A 21,563-nucleotide genomic window follows, 5' to 3' on the forward strand; every position below is an offset into this window, starting at 1 on the left:
GAAAAAGAGACAGGGAAACATCAATGTGAGAGAGAAATATCTATTGGTTGCTTCCCATAAGTGCCCTGACCAGGGGTTGAACACTCAACCTAGCTATGTGCCCTGACTGGGAATCAAACCCACAAACTTCTGGTGTCCAGGATGACACTCCAACCAATGAACTATCTGGCCAAGGCCACATTGCGTTTTTAAAATCTGAAAATGGTATAGAAAAATCCAAATTTTTTATCTTCCCTTGAGACACTTAAAGATCTGCTAACATGCCACCCCTAGGCCAACATTTTCAAGTGGCAACAACTAGCTGGAGCTGAGGGGCAGCTGCCCTATTAATGTATCTGCTCTCCACTTTGCCATACTCCCCACCATTCTCTTATGTCTAACACCATCTCGCTTCACCCATTTATGCTACCTGCATTTGAGTTTGTGACCCCTGGTAGAGAAACTAAGAAGGATTTTTTAAAAAATGGCCATGGGTTTTCAAAACACTGAAGTTTGGCTCATATATCTACTTAATGCTACTTTATGAAGTGGACTGTCATAGACTTCAGTTTAGGTGATATTCTTGCTAGATTGACAATCAGGAAATAAGCATTGACAAATGAATTGTTTTTTCCTAGCATCCCACACATTTGCCTAACACTAATGTGGATGATCATTAGCTAAATCTATTTCACCATTGACAGTAGAAGATAAATTTTGGACTGAGGTTTTATGTGCTTTCTCATAAAACTGGACTCTGGTAGCGCTGAACACTGAATGCATGTTTACTTTCCAGGTCACTCATTTATTGAGTAAATTACTTAAATTACTCTTAGGTAATAGATATTGTGGACAAAATAGCAAGAAGAAAGATAACTAAGACATAATTTCTGTTCTTGTGGAGCTTTCAAACTAGTGGAGAAGACTGGCACGAAAACAATGAAATCTAATTTGGGGCAGGTGGACGTAAATATGACTGATGTGAAAAAGGATCAGGGGGGTGAGAAAGACAGACTGCATAGTGGAGGCCGGACACATTAGAATGCTCCAGAGAAGAAATTTAGAGGCTGAACTAGACTAGACCAAGGCACTAGGAATAGAACAAAGTCTCAAAATATTTAAAAATAGTCACTCAGAATCTCAAATTTCAAAAGAAAGGGCACTTTATCCAGTTTTCCACACGGCAATGCTGGTCAAATTTGAATACAAGGGTGAAAGTGTGGTCTTTTACGCCTTTAGACCTAACCATACCCCAATTACTTCACTTGCTCTCCAGTTTTCCCCAGTCCTCACCATTCCCTAATGTTCAATGCCAGTTCACTTCACTTGCTTAAACCTTGTTTCAAATAACCATAATTAAAATTAATCATGCTTTTTTTAAAAGTACCTTTTCAAGGCCCAGAATGAATCATTCTATTTTGGCCTGAAATGTCATTCTCTATGAGGCTTCCTAGGCATCCACGTCCCATCATGCCAATTTTCCTCTCCTCTGTATTCCAACGTTCCAATAGCAATTTTGCCCTGCCTGTTTTCTAACACTGCTATAGTATGTTACACTTACTTAAATGTCTTTTATACCAGCTCATGTTCAAAGTTTCTGGAATACAGAACTGTAGTGTAGAGGGTTGAATGATGTTCAGTGCTAATCCACTCCACTCCCCAAAAGTAGTATGTCCACTCAGAATTTGTGAATGTGATCCTATTTGGAAAGGGGGTCTTTGAAGACGTAATTAAGTTAAGGATATCTCCATGAGATCATCCTGAAATATCAAATGAGACCTAAATCCAGTGATGTGCTCTGTGATAGAAGATAAGAAGACACACAGAGGAGAAGGCCATGTGAACACAGAGGCAGAGACTGGAGGGCTAACAGCCACTAGAAGCTGAAGTGGCAAGAAAGGGTTGTCCCCTTGAGCTTCAGAGGGAGTGAAGCTCTGCCAATCGTGATTTCTGAATTCAAGCCTTCAGAGCTGCAAGCAAAGAAAATTTCTGTCATTGTAAACTACCCAGTTTGTGGTAATTTGTTATGGAAGCCCTAGGACATTCAAGATGGTACTCAATATAGTCATTTGATTAATTAAGTAATCAAGGCTCAAGCTGCTCCTCAGGCCAGTGATAGGAAACTAAGAGAAGCAATTGTCAGCTCCTCAAAAATAAGGATGGTAAAATCCATTGTCACAATCAGGTAAACACAGGCCCTCTCTGCAGTAATTAAACACTGGAGATTCCCTACCTTCCTCTAAGACCTCACAGAGGTATGGAAGTGAAAAACTGAGCACCAACAAAAGAGAAATTCCAGAGTTGGCTCTTACAGTTCCCATGGTCACTGTGCAGTATTTGGCAGCCCAATGTTAGTGTCCAAACCGGCAGCGACCTCCCGTTCCTACGGGAGCCGGGGGAGCCTCTCTCTACCAACTGATGCCTAAGTGAAGCCACACCTCCAGAAATAATAATTATGGGTTTGTGACATCTTTTTGTTCTCTGAGAAGGATTCTTATTCTACTACACCCACTCTGATATGAGTCTACTGTTGGACCTAACATTTGGCTTTCAAACACATTTTTCAGAAACATGTCACATAGAAAAGTATGGAAATATTTGCACATTGTTAACTGAAGTGTGAAAAGTAAGTTTAAAACAGTGTGTTCAGTTCAGTACCATTTAAAAAAAGAGTTTAAAATAGAGATTAGATAGACAATAGTGAGAATTAAAGGATAAAAAAACTGAAATAGTAACAGTGAGATTGCTGGTTATATACATTTTGAATGGTTTTTCATATTTTTAAATTGACCATATTTTCTCCCTTAGGTAAAAACATTTCAAAATACATAAAAATATAATAAAAACACAATGTAAAGAATATCACATTTGCGTATGCAGAGGCATACTGGATGAGCATTGATCCCGGATGTTCCTCATGTTGGCATGCAGGTTGCCCAGATTCTGATTTATTACAGTGTGTAACATGGCATCAAGCCCCTGAGGGATCAGGGGAGTGCAAAGAAAATGCAAGGCTGTAGCTAGAAGTTCAAGTTGTGGAGTCAAGCAAACCTGATTTGGAATCTCACTCCTTTAATAGCCATGTAAGCTGGGGTAAATATTTTAACCATTCAGATTAAATAAGGTAGTATATAAAAATCACCTGGCATAACATCTGATACATAATAAGCTTCAAATAAATATCAGTAATCTATTGATTATCAATATATAGGTTACCCATAGTTTAGATTGTTATCAAAATAATTTCCAATTAATATTACCTCATAGGATATGAATTAATTTCATATTAAGAGGAGCAGAACAAAATTAGTAAGGCAAATGATCTAAAGGTAAATATTACCCTAGTATTTTAGAGTCAATCAAACTTTGACTAACTTCTATTTTACTCTGGTCCATGAGAGCAGATAGTTTCCAGATCACCTTGTAACTATATATTGTAATCAAATAATCAAACTTCAAGCGGGTCTCTGGTTAGGCCTTTAATTTCTTTTTTATTGTTTGTTCTATTACAGTTGTTTCAATTTCTTTCCCTCTTGCTGACCCTCTTACTCACAATCCCCTCTCTGTTGTCCATGTCCACGAGACATTCATACATGCTCTCTGACTAATCTCTTCCCCTTCCTTCTACCATTCTCCCCCTTCCTCCTCCCCTCCTACAGCTATCAGTCTGTTCCATGTTTCCATGTCTCTGATTCTGTTTTTCTCATTAGTTTATTTAGTTCATTAGATTCCAATTATAAGTAAGGTCATATGGTATTTGTCTTTCACTTACTGGCTTATTTCACTTAGCATAATGCTCTCCAGTTCCATCCAGGCTGTCAAGAAAGACAGGACTTCCTTCTTTCTTTCTGCTGTATAGTATTCCATTGTGTAAATGTACCACAGTTTTTTAATCCACTCACCTACTGATGGGCACTTAGGCTGTTTCCAGGATTTAGCTATTGTAAATAATGATGCTATGAACATCATAGGGGTGCATAAGTTCTTTCATGTGGTGGTTCAGGTTTCTTAGGATATTATCCCTCCAATGGAATCACTGGATCAAAAGGCAGCTCCATTTTTAGTTTTTTAAGAAAATTCAATACTGTTTTTCACAATGGCTGCACCAGTCTGCATTCAAACCAACAATGTACTAGGGTTCCCTTTTTTCCACATCCTCACCAGAACTTGTTTGTTGATTTATTAAAGATAGCAATTCTGGCTGGAATGAGGTGGTATCTCACTGTGGTTTTTATTTGCATCTCTCTGATGGCTAATGACATTGAGCATTTTTTCCTACATCTGTGGGCCCTTTGTATGTCCTCCTTGGAGAAGTGTCTATTCAGGTCATTTTTGATTGGATTGTTTGTCTTCCTGGTGTTGAGTCATATGAGTTCTTCATATACATTGGAGATCAAACCCTTGTCCAATGTGTCATTGGCAAGTATGTTCTCCCATACAGTTGGCTCCCTCTTCACTTTGATCATGGTTTCTTTAGCCATGCAGAAGCTTTTTAATTTGATGTAGTTGCATTTGTTTATTTTTTCCTTTATTTTTCTTGCCCTAATGGCTATATTGGCCAAATTTTTGCTAAGTGGGATGTCTGAGATTTTCCTGTGTTTTCTGCTAGGACGTTTATTGGTGTCATGACTTATCTTTAAGTATTTTACCTATTTTGAGTTTATTCTGGTGTATGGTGTAAATGGGTGGTTGTCTAGTTTCATTTTTTTGCATGTCATAATCTAGTTCTCCCAACACCATTTATTGAAGAGACTGTGTTTACTTCATTGTATGATCCTGCCCTCTTTGATAAATATTAATTGACCATAAAGACATGGGTTTATTTCTGCGCTCTCCATCCTGTTCCATTGATCTATGTGTCTGTTCTTATGCCAGTACCAGCCTGTCTTGATTACAGTAGACTTGTAGTATAGTTTGATATCAGGGTTGTGATCCCTCCAACTTTGTCATTTCTCAGTATTTCTAAGGTTATTTGGGATATTTTTTTGATTCCATGTAAGTTTTGGGAATATTTGTTCTAGATCTGTGGCATATAACATTGCTTTCTTAATAGGAATTGCATTGAATCTGTAGATCGCTTTGGGTAGTATGGACATTTTAATGATGTTAATTCTCCCAGTCCATGAACAGTGTATATGCTTCTATTTATTTATATCTTTCTCATTTTCTTTTTTCAGTGTTCTATAGTTTTCTGAAAACATGTCTTTTATATCCTTGGTTAAATTTATTTTTATATACTTTATTATTCTTGTTGCTATAGTAAATGGAATTTTTTTTAGTTCCTCTTTCTGATAATTTATTGTTGATGTACTAGAATGCCATTGATTTCTGAATATCGACTTTATATCGCACAACTTTGCCAAATTCACTTATTAGGTCAAGTAGCTTTTTGGTGAAGACTATAGGGTTTTCTGTGTACACTCTCATATCATCTGCAAATAATGACATTTTACATCCTCCTTTCCAATTTGGATCCCTTTTTTTTCTTTTTCTTTTCTAATCATTGAGGCTAGATCTTCTATTACTATTTTGAATAAGTGTGGAGAAAGCAGGCACCCTTGTCTTGTTCCTGATCCTAAGGGAAACACTTTTAGTTTTTGCCCATTGAGTATGATGTTGGCAGTAGGTTTCTCATATACTGCCTTTAATATATTGAGGTATGCTTTCTCTGTTCCCACTTCACTGAGTGTGTTCACCATAAAAGAGTGCTAGATTTTGTCTAATGCTTTTTCAGCATCTATTGATAAGATCATCTGATTTTTGTCTTTCATTTTGTTTACATGGTATATTATGTTTATTGATTTGGGAATATTGCACCATCCTTGAATTTGTGGAATAAAAATCCCACTTGATTGTGGTGTATGACATGTTTAATTTATTGCTGGATCCGGATTGCCAATGTTTTGTTGAAGATTTTAGCATCTATGTTCATCAGAGATATCGGCCTGTAATTTTCTTTTTCTTGTTGTGCCTTTACCTGGTTCTGGGATTAGGATAATACTGGCCTTATAAAAAGAGTGTGGGAGTCTTTCCTCTTTTTGAATCTTTTGGAATAGTAGAAAAAGGATAGATGTCAGTTCTTTGAATATTTGATAAAAATTCACCTGTGAAACCATCTGATCCAGAGCCTTTGCATGCTGGGAATTTTTTTATTACTGCTTCAGTTTCACTAGTTGTTATCAGTCTGTTCAGGCTTTCTGCTTCTTCTTGATTCAGTTTTAGGAGATTTTATATTTCCAGAAACTTGTCCATTTCACCTAGGTTGTCCAGATTCTTGGTATATAGTTGTTCATAATAATTTCTTACAGTCCTTTGTATTTCTGTGGTGTCACTTGTAACTTCTCTTTCATTTCTGAGTTTATTAATTTGGGTCCTCTCTTTTTTTCTTGATGAGTCTGGTTAAAGGTTTGTCGACCTTGTTTATCTTTTCAAAGAACCAGCTCCTGGATTCATTGACCCTTTGCACTGTTTTGTTTTTTTTTTTTAGCATCAACGTCATTTAATTCTGCTCTGATCTTGATTATCTCTTTCCTTCTACTTGCTCTGAGCTTTGTTTGTTGTTGTTCCTCTAGTTCTTGTAGATGTATGATTAGGTTGTTTATTTGAGATTTTTCTGTCTTCTTTAGATAGGCCTATATTTTCTCTCAGGACTGCCTTCATTGTGTCCCATAGGTTTTGGGTTGTTGTGTGTTCATTTTCATTTGTTTCCTCATACTTTTTAATTTCTTTATTGACCTCATTGTTAATCCATTCATTATTTAATACCATGTTATTCAGTCTCCATGTCCTTGAATGTTTTCGAGATTTTTCCTTAAGGTTGGTTTCTTGTTTCAAGCCATTGTGATCCAAGAATACATTTGATATGATTTCAATTTTCTTGAATTTGTTGAGGCTTGTTTTGTGTCCTACCATGTGGTCTATCTTTAAAAATGATCCATGGGTGTTTGAAAAGAATGTATACTTTGGGGCCCTGGGGTGAAATATTCTGTAAATATTAACTAAGTCCATTTGATCTAGAGTGTTGTACAATGTCACAAAATCCTTGTTTTGATTCTTTGTTCGGCAGATCTATCCATTGTTGACAGTAAAATGTTAAAATCCCCTATGATGGCTGTATTGCTGTTGATCTCCCTCTTAAAGCCCTCCAAGATTTTTGTAAAATATTCAGACACTCCTATGTTGGATGAATATGTTTATAAGGCTTATATACTCTTGTTGGCCACTCCCTTAAGTATTATGCAGTGATCTACCTTGTATCTTGTTATGGTCTTTATTTTGAAGTCTATGCTGTCTGATATAAGTATACTACTATAGCTATTTTTCATTTTCATTTGCTTGGAATACGTTTTTCCATCCCTTCACTTTCAGCCTGTGTAGATCTTTGGTTCTGAGGTGGGTCCATTATAGACAGCATATTGTAGATCGTGTTCTCTTATCTACTCAGCTACCCTATGCCTTAAGATTGGAACACACAATCCATTTACATTAAGGTTATGATTGATAGGTACTTAGTCATTGCCATTATTTCCCTTTGTACTTGTGTTCCTCTCTCTCTCTCTCTCTCTTTCTTCTTCTTCAAGCAGTCCCTTTAACATTCTTGTAGTGCTGGCTTGGTGGAGATGTACTCTTTTAGCCTTCTTTTGTCTGGGAACCTCTTAATTTTGCCTCCCATTATAAATGTGAGCCTTGCTTGATAGAGTAGTCTTGGCTGCCGTTTCTTGCTTTTCATTACTTGGAATATTTCATGCCAGTCCCTTCTGGTTTGTAGTGTTTCTGTTGAGAAATCAACTGATATCCTTATGAGAGCCCACTTGTATATCACTAGCTGTTTTTCCTTTGCTGCCTTTAAGTCTCTCTTTTTGTCTTTAAATTTTGTGATTTTAATTATGATGTGTCTTGGAGTGGGCTTCTTGGGATTCATCTTGATTGTGACCTCCTGTGTATCCTGAACTTGCATGACTTTTTCCCTCACCAAGTTAGGGAAATTTTCAGTCATTATTTTTTCAAACAGGTTTTCTATCCCTTGCCATTTTCACCTTCTGATATAACTGATGCAAATTTTTTTATGTTTAATGTTGTCCTGAAGCTCCTTTAAACTATCCTCATTCTTTTGGAGTCTTTTTTCATTTTGTTGCTTTCACTGGGTGTTTCTTTTCTACCTTGTATTCCAGCTTGCTGGTTTGATCCTCTGCTTCATCTATCATGCTTTTAATTCCTTCTGGTGTATTCTTTATTTCAGATAATGTATTTTTCATTTCCTCCTGGTTCTTATTCATAGTTTCTATGTCCTTTTTCATGCTACTGTAGTTCCCACTATGTTCCTTATAACTACCATAAAGTTCACGGTAGTTCTCATTGAGTTCTTTGAGCATCCTTATAACCATTATTTTGAATTCTACATCCGATAGATTGCTTGCCTTAATTTCACTTAGCTCTTTCTGGGGATTTCTCCTTTCCCTTTGATCAGGTGTTTTTTCTTTGTCTTCTCATTTTAGGTGACTCTTTTGTTTGTTTCTGTGTCTCAGATTGCTCTGCTTTGACTTCCTGTCTTCCTGGGTGGATGGGGAGGGGCTTCTATGGTAGGAGTTCTGTGGAATAGACTGGTGCAGTCTCTTTGATCTCCTGAGCTAGATGCTCTAGGAATGCCCTTTATTCAGTTTCTGTGGGTTCTCTTGTGTACTAGGGCTGTGATTATTGATGGCTCCTTTACTGGGGAGTTCCCCTCGGGCTGGCTGACTGAGAGTTACAACCCTTGCCATTTCTTACATGCTGTACTATTGCTGGCAGAACAAAGCAAAACTACCCAGAAAACCAAACCCATGCCAGCAAAAATACCCCCTTACCACATTGGCAATATCAATAGCAAATAAGTAAAGAATAATAAAGATAGAAAAAGATTAAGAATATTATAAGATAGGAAAAAAGAATTTGAGATGACTAAAGGATAGAAAAATGATTTTGAGTGGTATGAAGGAGGAGAAATAATAAGAATAGGCAATAGAAACAACGCAAAGAATGGGAGAAAATAGAATTTAAAACATAAGTAAAGAAGGGAAGGGTGGTGGCAAAATGGAGTAAGGAAAGGGCAGAGTATAATATGAGGTTTGAAATAAAATAGTGAACCAATAAGAACAAAATGAAAAAAAACCACAATAGGGTCTATAAATGACAGATGAGCAAAGACTAATAAAGGTGGAAAGGGAATAAAAATAGTATAAGAAAGGGAAAAAGAATGTGAACTGATTAAAAGAAAGAAAAATAATTTTGAGAGTGTAGATGGAAGAAAAGTAATAAGATTAAGGAATAGAATTCAGGCTAAGAAAGGGAAAATATAAAACTCCAAACTCAAGTAAACAAGAGTAGGAGGAAGGCAAAATGGAGTAAGACAGGGGAAGAGTAACCTATGAGATTTGAAATAAAAAATAGTGAACAAATAGGAATAAAATTGAAGAAAAACAGCAATAACTATAACATCCATGTAAAACAAGCAATGATTAATCAAAGTATAAAGAAAATAAGAATATTATAAGAAAGGGGAAAAGAATGTGAACTGGCTAAAAGACAAAAATGATTTTGAGAAGATAGAGGGAGGAGAAATGTAAATGTAAGGAATAGGAGGAACAAGGCATAGAAAGAAGGGGAATAAAGTTTAAAATGAAAATAAGAAATGGCAGGAAGAAGGCAAAATGGAGTAAGAAAAGGGAAGGGTGCAATGTGAGATTTGAAATAAAAATAAAATAATATATAAAAATCTAAATAAAAAATAAAAGACGAAGATAGTGAATTAGTTGGAACAATTGAAGAAAATGAAAAAAATGTTCAAAACCTATGCTAGAGAAAAAAATTATGCAAATTCTGAAGAATGAGGTGGAGTTTGTCTCAGCAGAATTTATTTGCCTTCTGTGTTCTCCTTTGGGATCTGCCTCTGGCTTTTTATCATCTCAAGGCCCAGGAGTGAGTCATCCAACTTCTGGCAGCACTGCAGTACCACCTTCACCTGCCTCTAGAGGGGGCTTTTATTATATCAGGAAGGTGGGACTCCTGGGTCTCCCCCAGGAGATGCTCTTCAGTCTTCTGAGAAAATTGTTGGTATATTCCCCTGCCCTTGTGTCACCCATCTTGGACTGTCCCAGCTTATTTCCAATAAGGTATGGTTTCTAATGAACAACCTGTCTATTTTAAGGGAGAGGCCAATCTGTGTTAGAGGATCAGCTCTTTCCTGCCTGGTGCTGATGGCAGCTGTGTGAGAACCAAGGCTGGGCAGGGCCCTGATTACCCCTTTGCTGCACCAATTTCTGATCTCTCAGCTTTGCTGGCCTCAGTGGAATAGGGCCCTAGGAACCAGTATATTTTGTCTCCCTGAGAGAATTTCAAAATGGGCTCTTTTGGAGTTCCTTTTCCTGTCTTTCTCCTGTGAATATGTACCCTTCAAGGGATCCTTGAGCCTGTCCTGCCTTTTCTATAGAGCTTCCTCCTCAGATGTGGTGCTTGTGATCCTGCAGAAGGTGGGGGCTGGGTATGTCCCTTCCTTCCCAGAGGTTTGAACTCGTCCAGAGAAGGGGATTATGCATGGCTGTAAATAATCCCAGGCACTCAACTCTTGCCCATCCTAATTCCCACCCCACTGCCTTCACTGTAGACATGGTCCCAAACTTTCTGTTTTGTGTAGCCCCCAGCTTGCTAGCAGCACTAGACTGGAGACCAGAAGACCCTTTGCTTTGCACATTAACAATCTCCTTGTCCAGTTGTATTCAATGGGAGCAAAGTGCTCTTCCAGTCTTGTCCCTTTACTGACAGGGCAGCTATGCATGAGGTCCCTGCCCAGCACACTTCAGCTTCCTTTTTTAAAAGTTTCTCTCTGTCACACCCACTGCAGTACCAAGACTCTGTCCAGTCTTCTGCACACATCACCTCTCCAAAAAGCCAAAGGTCTCTCATGGTGGTCACAGCTGGCCACAGCCTACCTCTACCTGACCCAAGTGTGGCCCCTGATCATTTTGTGAGACAAAGTCCTCTCTCTCTCTCTCTCTCTGGCATTCTCCAGGTTGGTGTTTGGCACTGCAGCTATGGACATGCGGCTCACTGTGTGTGTGTGTGTGTGTGTGTGTGTGTGTGTGCGTGTGTGTGTGTGTGTGTGTGTGTAGCCTGGACATTGTATATCCTCCCAAGTCACTCCCAGCCTGGGTCTGGTTGTTCTCTGCATGGGGCTGGGGCCCCCTGCCCTGGGAGAAGGAGCCACAAAGCTGTGGTTTCTGACTAGTCTCTCTGCTTCTGCAGGTGCCATGCATGGTGTATTTCCTCTTCAATTTATAAAATCTCCTTATCACCCATTGTGGAGTGTCATCTGTCTCCTTGGCTTCCAAACTTCGTATCAGCTAAGATTGCAGGTTATTGATTGCTGAGGTTATTTTTTGGAAGATCAGCTGAGAATACAAGTTGGGGGCAAGAGCAAGTGGACTCAGCTTCCACTTACTTGGCCTCCATCTTCTCAAAAATTCAGAATCTACATTTCAGTTAGCCTTCTATAACATTAGGCAAGAATAATTTTTAAAGATGTAATGTCCATAGTATTTTTTGCTAGAAAGGAATTTTTGAAACTTTTTAATGTAATTCATTAACTAATTTTATGAAGGAGAAACTGAGGACTGTTATGGTTAACTGATGTTCTCTCAGCCATTCAGTTAGATACTGGCAGGGAAGTCAGCCCTTGCATTTCCTCCACCAAGTAAGGTTTTTCCAGTGGGCCATTTCTGTTTATTTTGTTTATCTTTGTCATAGAGATGAGCACTGCACCCATTTTGTTGCTATATTACTGACAAGGGCAGGGAAGAGTCAGTGCAGCCTCCTGGGGACAATTCATGCTCAGAAAAGGAAGTTAGTTACATGAAGTCAGCTGAGATTCAGATGATTAATTGGTAAGCAGGTGAGTAAGTGAATCCATAAAAGGCTTATGTAAGTTTTGATGTTTGATTTAATATTACTTGAGAGGATTAAGTGATATTAAATTACTAAAAACTTTGTGATACCACTTGTTTTATTTTCATAGCATTGACATTTATATCTTCTTTAATTATTCACAATGCCTCCCTTTTTGATACCTATTCAGGACATGTTTGCCTATGAGATTTTGAATATATGTGAAATATGAATTACTCTGAAGCAATAGTGGGGCACTATGACAACATAGAATTTATTTATTCATCCTCCCTCTTCTCATCAAAATTACTCTTTACGTAGTCAAACACCAAACCCTGAAGAAAAATGTAGGGGAAAAAATGGGACTTCATCAAAGGAATTGTGTTTTTCTAACTCTAAATTCAGGTAAGAGGATGTTATCAGCAACTTTTCCTATTGTCTCAGGGTCAGTAATCTGAGACCAGAGCTGAGGTCCAGAAAGCATTAAGAACCCCACCTTTTAAAGAGAGGACCCTCAAAATGCAGCAGGACAATTTTTCTGAGGATTTCAAAGAATCCAGTAAAAGTAGTGCTTGTCCTAGGAACTACTACCCTAATCCTTCGCCTCATCCTTCCTCTCCTCAGAACCTGAGGAACGTAATGGAAAGACACTCACTTGCATCTGCAGGGAGATGAGTTGATGGTAAGATACGGCTTTTGTCTTTCTTTTGAAAGTAAAGTGGGGGTGGGGAGGGCTCCAAGAAATTCATTCAAAGAGATCAGGGATGCCCGTGAGAAAGGGAAACCAGCCCCTTGTTTCCAGGTTTATCCTCAAAAAAATGTAAAACCTTTAGACTCACTCATATCGTGAGCCAGAAGTTGTGAAGTTCATGGATGCACCTGATCCACATTCTTGGAGTTCAGGGGGAGGGCTTCCTAAAGACATAGAGGCATGTGTCTGCTTTGCATTTGAAAATTTTTCAGATGCAGGAGGTTTGCCAGAGCAGTCTGAGCCATAGCTTGAGTAGAGAAGTCACTACTGTGTGCCTAAGAAGAACTGATGGAAATTACAAGTACTCTAGGTTCCCATAAATCTTGAAGGGCACCATAAATGACCTCAGAGATTCTGGACAGGCCTCTGGATGTTCTAGGTAAAGTAAGCTTCCATAAAGCTACCCAGGTGGTTTTTAGGTAGAGGGAGAGAAGTCATGTTTGGAGAAAAGATTTGGGGCATAGACTATTTAGCAGGGCTAAGTATATAGCATACATGTAGGAACCTCTGTTAGTACTTGGTACTTGGAGGGGATAGAATATACAAAGCTGCTGCTCCAAGGTAAACAAACACATCATCCATGCTAAGACAACCTCACCAGCAGAGGACAGCTGCAGAGCTGGAAAATAACCAAACCAAAATATGACCAAACAGTGTTCTGAGAGGGACTTTTGCTACTGCCCTGGAACTGGAATAAACTAGGCTGATATAGTGAAAACAGGCATATTCAAAAGATACCACATTCAAAAGAGAGACACCTGTCTATGAGGTTAGATGCCTCTCCTAATGCTTATTTAAGTGTGAACCTTATACCTGGCTATCACCAGCCGGTACCCCAATTTCTCACTTGTGTCCCTTCCCCTGATCTGTCTTAGAGACTGATGAGAAGAGACAGGGGAATCAGTCAAGCATCCCAAGACCTTATGAGGTGCATCACTTTTCCCCACACTGTCAAGCCAAGATAATGCGAGGGAAACTCCAAAGGAGTTATTCATAGAGATTAGTGATGATAGGAAAGGGACAATGGCATTTGACTCTTAACTGGGACACCTGCTTAGTCAGTGGATTTGCTAAACTAACCCTAGGTTTGTGTGATTAGAGAAGAATTGACAAGAAATGACAGAGAATGGCAAAGAATTGGCCTACACACATCTTTTTTTGCTAAAATGACAAAAATTCATGATGCTGAACTGGACTTTCCAGAAGGCACCTCATACTTTGTCTCCCTGGCTGGTGCTCCATATGCAACCTACCACTGAACAAGGGGACACCAACAGCAATAGACTAGGGGTGGAGCTGAGAGGTGAAGGAAGAGGTTGTCTGTCTAAACCTGGATGCCCAAGGTCAGGGAACAATGCAATGGGGAGGTGCTCCAGGGCCCTCCTCAGAATTCAGACATGTGCCCCATGAGTGAGCCAGCATTTGAAAGCCTAACCTGAAAAGAACAAAAAAAAAACAAAAAAAAACAGACATAGCAAAGGGAGAGCTGCAACATCAGCCACTGAGGAGACACATTTGTTTACTTTCTCTCCCCACTCTTTGCCCCAACCCCTGGGGAAACTGGGCCTTGAAAAGGCAGGAAGGTTTCACCAAGCAAGATCACCTACTTTCTTCACACCCCTAATCAAGCTAACAAGTTCCCAGCTATACCTATTCTAAGGGAAAAGAGATTTAAGAAAAGTTTCAGAATAATACAGACTTAACTAATGTTAAGTTGTGGACTCTGACCTAGATTTGACAAGGGAGATTTGACATAGCTGAAAACAGAGAATTAAGAAAAATAAAACTGTTCCATATTATATGGCTTACAGAGTTAACCTCTTCAATATGCAGTTTTATGTTCACAGAAAAATTGAATGCAAAGTACAGAGCTCCCTCACAGAGGCTCAGACTCCCACACGATCAACATCCCTCAGCAGGGTCCATTTGTTAAAGTCAATGAACCTACACTGACACATCATTACCCTCCAAAGTCCACAGTTTACATTAGGGTACATTCTACGGGTTTTAACAAACATGTCATGACAGGTACCCATCGTTACAGCATCATAGAGAATAGTTTCGCTGCCCTAAAAATTTCCTGTGCTCCACCTATCATATGCCTGTAATAAATGTATTTCCATACCTTAACCTTTCAATAGGTAAATAATAACCCTTTGTAAGAATATTCTTGGAATTTGGGAGTTAATAAATTAAATGGAGTTTTGTTATTATTTCCCTGGCTCTTTTTTCCATTCTTTAACTATCTCTGCTCCTAGTGTACTCCAATATGCATGAGTGGAGTCACCCATATAATTTGTTACATGTTAAGAATATCAAAACTTGCCCTGGCTGGGGTAGCTCAGTGGATTGACATGGACTGTGAACCAAAGGGTTGCCGGTTCAGTTCCCAGTCAGGGCACATGCTCCCCAGTGGGGGCCACATGAGAGGCAACCACACATTGATGTTTCTCTCTCCCTCCCTTCCCCTCTCTCTAAAAATAAATAAATAAGTCTTTAAAAAAATGAATATCAAACTTTTTCTAGGACACATATTGCAAATATTCTTTCAAATTCTTTTTAAAGTGAGTTGATGTTTTTGAATAATATTGAAACAAAATTTTTAAGTTTATACCTGGTTACCCCTAATAGCATTTTCCTTTATGGCTTTTGTCATTGGGTTCAAATTAGATAGCCTTTCCTCTCAAGATTATATAAATATTCACCTGGATTTCACCATAATTCTTTTTTCACATTTAAAATTTTAATTCAATCAAAAATTATTTTGGTATAAGTTATGAAGGATATTGATTCATTTCAAAATAATGACTGAGTTACCCAGCATACTTCATTGAAAAATCCTTTCCCCACAACTTATTTGAGGCACCCTACCCCTTATCATTTGTGATGGTTTCACATGTATTTAGGTCTCTTTCTGGATTGTTTATTTTATGTCACTGATCTATCTTAGCATTTCCTGTGCTGCTGCCACTCTTTTCTACTTACCATGTTCTCATGATTTATTCAGATTTTCAAATTCCCTTAAGTCGATGTTGGTCATTCATATTTTTTTCAGGTCATTCATATTTTTTTCATTTATTTAATTCAAGGATTTTAAGTTTATTGTCCATTGAAGCATAACCATAACCTTTCCCCCATGGCTATGGCTTCATTTATATTATATATTTTACTCTTTCCCTCCCCTCACTTAGACCCTCCAGTGGTTTGGTTCCATTATTAGGCTTATCATAAATTCTTATATTTACTTCTTAAGTTTACATTTTCCTCTGTTCTAATTAATTATTTTAATCTTTGTCTAAGCATTGCTGGTTACTATTTACTATCACTATTTACTATTTCTTTTAACTATAATCCTCTCTCTTATTATTCTTGGCTTTAATTGGAAGTTGCTGTTTTTCTATTTCTTAAATCAAAAAATCAATTATTTATCTTTATTCTTGTTTAGTGATAAATGCCCCAATGTTATAAAAAAAATTTTTCTAAATAGAGATTTTTATATCCCAGAATTTTTATGAGTACAGCTTTATATTTGTTTATTTGTAAATACTCTTCAAATTAGATTCTGATCAGCTCTATAACCCAAAACTTGCTTAGGAAAGCAGCTGAATTGTAATGAAGGAAAGAGGTTAACCTCTTGGAGAATTAGTGGGAATTTTCTTGTGTCCTATTCTATGGTCAATTTTTATAACTGTTTCATGAGGACTGGAAGAAAAAATTATATTCCTTATTTTTATATAAATTTTTAAATACTGTTTAAAATTAATAATGTCTGGTATAAGAAGGTGGTCTAGTTTCATTTTTCTGCACAAATCTGCCCAATTTTCCCAACACCATTTATTGAATAAACTGTCTTCAGCCCATTGTATGTGATGGCTTCCTCTGTAGAATATTAATTCATTATAAAGGGATGGTACTATTTCTGGGTTCTCTATTCTCTTCCAATGATCTACATGTCTGTTTTTATGCCAGTACCAAGCAGTTTGGATTACTATGGCCTTTTAGTATAGTTTGATATTAGGTAGTGTGATTCATCCAACTTTGCTCTTCTTTCTCAAGCTTGTTGAGGCTATTCAGGGTCATTTTTGGTCCCATACACATTTTTGAAATATTTGTTCTAGATCTGTGAAATATGTCATTGGTATTCTATTATTTTTTAAAATATTCAGAAAGAAAAACATATAAAGAACCTAAAATGTTTAAGAAATAAATACTGGCACCTTTTACTTGATTCCTCACCTCCTTCATTCTCACTTATGAGTAGACAGTCTAAGTAGCACCGAGACTCCCTGCCCTTAAGCCACTTCTGGGCTGGGTTAAAGACTCTTTCCAAAGCTATTCCTTGTCTAATGTTCCCTACAACTCTCTCCACAATTAATTTTAGTAACAATTAGTGTCTAAAGCAAAGAAAACCTCTACCCCCAAAATGAGTGTCACTCTGTGAAATAACCTAGCATAAGAACTTTCCTCAGTAGGTACTTCTTACGCCTGTTAGTGACCACATTTGACTAGCCTGCTCAAATCCTCCCTCTCAGGACATAAAAACACAAGGTATGAGAGGGGGCCACTGATGAGAGAGAGAAGCAAAAGAAAAGGACCATTTAAAATCAGAAAGCAGAAACTATGCGGAGGCTGTAGAAGCTATAAATCAAAAGAAACCATGAGATAAAGAAGTGAGTAAAAAGAGACAGATAGACGAGACAGACAGATAAATGAGAGGAGGAAGGAAAAACATAATACTGTTACATTAGAAAACAAAAGAGGAATTCAGTAATTAGTAAAGCAGACTAGATAAAGTGGAAGTACACAGATGTTCTCTGAGATGTCAAGAGTTCCTTCCTCTGCACAGGATGAGGGAGGTTATACTTTTTGGGGGTCTGAGTTTTCAGCTGTCAGAATATAATCTTGTGTTTTTCAGATATCCTTTACAATACATAACAATATTGAGATATTCTAAGGTGTTTCCCTACCCTCATAACCTGAAAGATCCTCACTAAAACAATTTTCTGGTATCATTGCAAATGGTGCAATTCTAACTTAATAGTATATTTTCTGAGTATTATAGGAGCCTCTTGAGCATTTCTGTTCCACTTCCCCCCCACTGGATGTGCCAAATAATTGATGACTTCTTTACTCCAGGATTGTTAACATTCCCTGCAATCATCAGTATAAATACCTTATTAATAATTTGTATTTATACAACATCTGCCTCCCAAAGAGCTCAAAGCTGTTTACAAACATTGTCTCATTAATCCTGATAGCAAATCCTTTTTTAGAAGGTAGAAAAGTGTACCAGCTAATGAGAACTGTCATCTCCATTTAACTCATGGGAAGCTGAAATCCAGGGAAGAGTTACATTTTCAAGGTCAAACAGTAACCTGAGAAAAAGCACAGAAATATAATCCAAAGCTTCTACATTCTTGTACTTTATGCTCTCCCCTAGAAAAACTCTCATTTCAGGTCACGCACATATTCATTGGAAGGCACAAGTATAAATTTTTTAATGCAGCTTCTTTTATTGAGGCTAAAAAATCCCATTAATTCATGTATGGAAACTTAGTAAACTTCTATTTAACTTTTCAAGAGGTTATCCAGACAGTCAGAGCCATGAAGAATGATTAAATTCTAGAGCTCGACAGTATTTTTCCTGGCATTTTTAAGCTAGTGAAGGAGTATCTGCTTGGCATGTGAATCTGCTCTTTTTCCATAATGGAAACAGAAGAAACAACTTCAAGATGATAAAAGTGAGAGCAATAAGCATTTTTTAAGATTACACATTGAATAATTATTATACACCAGACATATAAATGCATTATGTCATTGCAACTCTATGAAGCTGACATGTTATCTTTCTTCTGCTAGTGAGGAAATTAAGGCTCGATGCAGTTAAATAAATGGGGAAAACTGACTTTTTAGCTCCTTTGCTTTTGCTTTTCTTACCTGTTCTCTTAACTAATACCACACAACCACTACAAATACTAGTAATAGTTGCTACTGCTGCTTTAGTTGTTTTGAATAGTGTAATCCTAGAATCAGAAGGCCAGCTGACTATGGCATGATGCAGCTACCATAATTTATGTTTTATGTCAGCTACAGAAAAATCTAAGGAAGCTCATTAAATAGTAGTCTTTGCTATTCAAAATTCTTCAACAGAATTTGCAAACCTAGACCCTGAAATGTAGGTTAGCTGCCTGGAAGAGCCCACCATCAAGACAACTCAAGATGGTATGGTTAGTAAAATTTTTAAAAATGGAAACATTTTCAAACTGATTACTTACCACTAATGAAATAAGTCAAGATCCAAAGTGGACTGTGAGCACACAAATCCACTTGAAGATTTCACAAAACACCTAGAATGTATTAAAAGAGGACATTTGTAAATATTTATAATATTTTTCAACTTCACAAGCTATACACATAGTGAAAAACATCAGGAGAGTCTTAAAAAAATTTCTTAAAGCAGGAAACTTCTACTTTAACCATAGTTTGCTACGGGCAGAGTAAATCTAAAGACTAAAATAACAATGGCTAACATTTACCACGTACTTACAGTTTGGCAGTCATGATGTATTATATACACATTCATTTAATCTTCACTATGAAATAGGTGCTGGTATTATTCCCATATTACAGATAAAGTAACTGAGGAGTACATAGGTTAAGTATTGTGGATAATAAACCTAGGATAATAAACCCAGCAATTTCACTTAAGAGCCAGATAATTACATATTAGCTTTTTATCTTTAGGAAACCCACAGCGCTTTTATGAAAATGCTCTTTACCTAAAAGGCATTAATATTATATAAATGAATACCTGAATAGTGAATAAGACTTAATATTATCATCAGAAATGCAGAACTAGTCATTGATGCTGCCTAGTCCTACATAGGAAGCACAAGAGTCAACGATACACTTATCAAAAACAACCAAGTCAAAATGGCCCTTGGGACACATGGACCTAGGGAACCTAGAGGAAAGCTGTGTTACATGATGATTCTTGCTGCGCGTGGGTCACCGGCCAGCAGTGACCATGGAACGCTGTGGATGTCTCGACGAAAACACGTGAGAAAAAACACACATGCACAGAGACAGACTAGTTTCTGTGGGGAAGTAGGGGCGAAATGGCCACCCCCCCTAGTGGGGAGCACACCAATTTACAGTCCATACCTGCTTTTATTGGGCTCATTCTGCATAATAATTCAGGTAAAGTACAGTACTCATTAGGGGGAAGTAAGGAACCATAGAAAACAAAGAACTCTGCTGGTCTATTGAGTCGGGGTCAAAGAGCTGTAAGACTGAGGAACAAAATAACTTCCTCCTAAGACCCTTCTCATTCAACTGAGAGCATTCTAAACAAAGAAGGTTTCACAGTAATTTACATGTTCTTTCTTAGGCCTGATCACCCCCGGGGAATCCGCACTTCTCAGTACAGAGCTGCACCACCTTGTCATTGTTTCAGGCTTAGGTGGAGCAAGGGAACTAAGGCAACTGAGAGACAAGGAGGTTTTTCCCCAGACGCTGAGAACTCAGGCTATGTCAAAGCTGAGGAGTGAGGGTCCATCACCCCCCTTTTGCTGCAGCCCCCCAAGTCCTTCTTTTTGGGGGGCCTCCCAAAGTGATCGTGCCTGGCTTAGGTCATTCCCCCGTGGGGAATCTTACCCGTCTTTGGCTAACCGACCAAGCTTTTGGGGGTTCAGTTATGAATAAAGCAGCAGAAGCAGCATTCCTGCCAGGAAGATAAGCTTTTGTCTCCTTGCTGGCTTACAGTTCCAAGGGCATTCCCTTAGCCTTAATCTAGGTGGGGGTTTCAGCTTCTGATCTGAACCGCCCAGTGAGGGCGGTTCCCAACAGATTCTCCCTCATATGATCTCTGTAGCACTGACCACTTGCTCCTGGACTCAGCAAGGAGACCTTGAAGTCCAGGAAACACGCTGTATTTTCCAGCACCAAAGGCAGAAGAAACCCAGCTCTTTCAACTTTACTGAGGCCCACTATCTATCTAAAACTGATCTGGTGGTCTGACCTGGAGAAGGTCCTGTGAGATGATGGGGTAGCAAAGAAAAACCATGGTTGACTATAAGTATTTTGTATTTGTTTTCAATAGTGACATATTTTAAATATACATTACAGTATAATAAATTAAAGCATTACATCCATGCCACACAACCACCATTCTGATTTCACAAGGGTATTCATTTTGCCATACATTACTTTGATCTTTTCTCTCAGCAGTTAAATGTTGCTAATAGGAGAAGTCCTTTTCTCCGATCATCCCCATTCCCTCTCTTCCTGTCCCCAAAGAGCCACTATCCTGAAAGAGGCACATGCTCTTCACAGTGGTGTTTTCACATGTTGCTACACTGTAGGTACCTATAAACAATGTGTAGTATTGTTTTATGTATACATAAAGTTTACACAAATTTTCTCTAATCTATCCTTCTGTAACCTGCAATTTTACTCATCTTTTATTGTAGCAAAGTAAATATAACAAGAATTATCATTTTAGCCATTTTCAGGTATACAGTTCAGTGGCATTAAGTACATTCACATTGTTATTCAACCATCACCACCATCCATCTGCAGACCTTTTTCATCTTTCCAACCCAATTCTCTGTCCTAAACAGTAACTCCCCATTCCTGCCTTCTCCATAGCCCCTGGCAACTACATCCAACTTCCTGTCTCTATGAATTTGATTATTCTAGGAACTTCATACCAGTGGAATCATACAGTATTTTTGTCCCTTTGTGGCCGACATTCACTTGCATAATGTCTTCAAGGCCCATCCCCACTGTGGCGTGTGTCAGGATTCTTTTGCTCTTCAAGGCTGAGTAATAGTCCATTATATGTGTATACCCCATTTTGTTTACCCATTCATCTCAAGGGCACGTGGGTTGCTTCCACCTTTGGGCTATGGGTGCA

The sequence above is a fragment of the Phyllostomus hastatus genome, unplaced genomic scaffold (genome assembly GCF_019186645.2).
Source record: "Phyllostomus hastatus isolate PE091 unplaced genomic scaffold, TTU_PhHast_1.1 phas_contig_254, whole genome shotgun sequence".
NCBI lineage: Eukaryota > Metazoa > Chordata > Mammalia > Chiroptera > Phyllostomidae > Phyllostomus > Phyllostomus hastatus.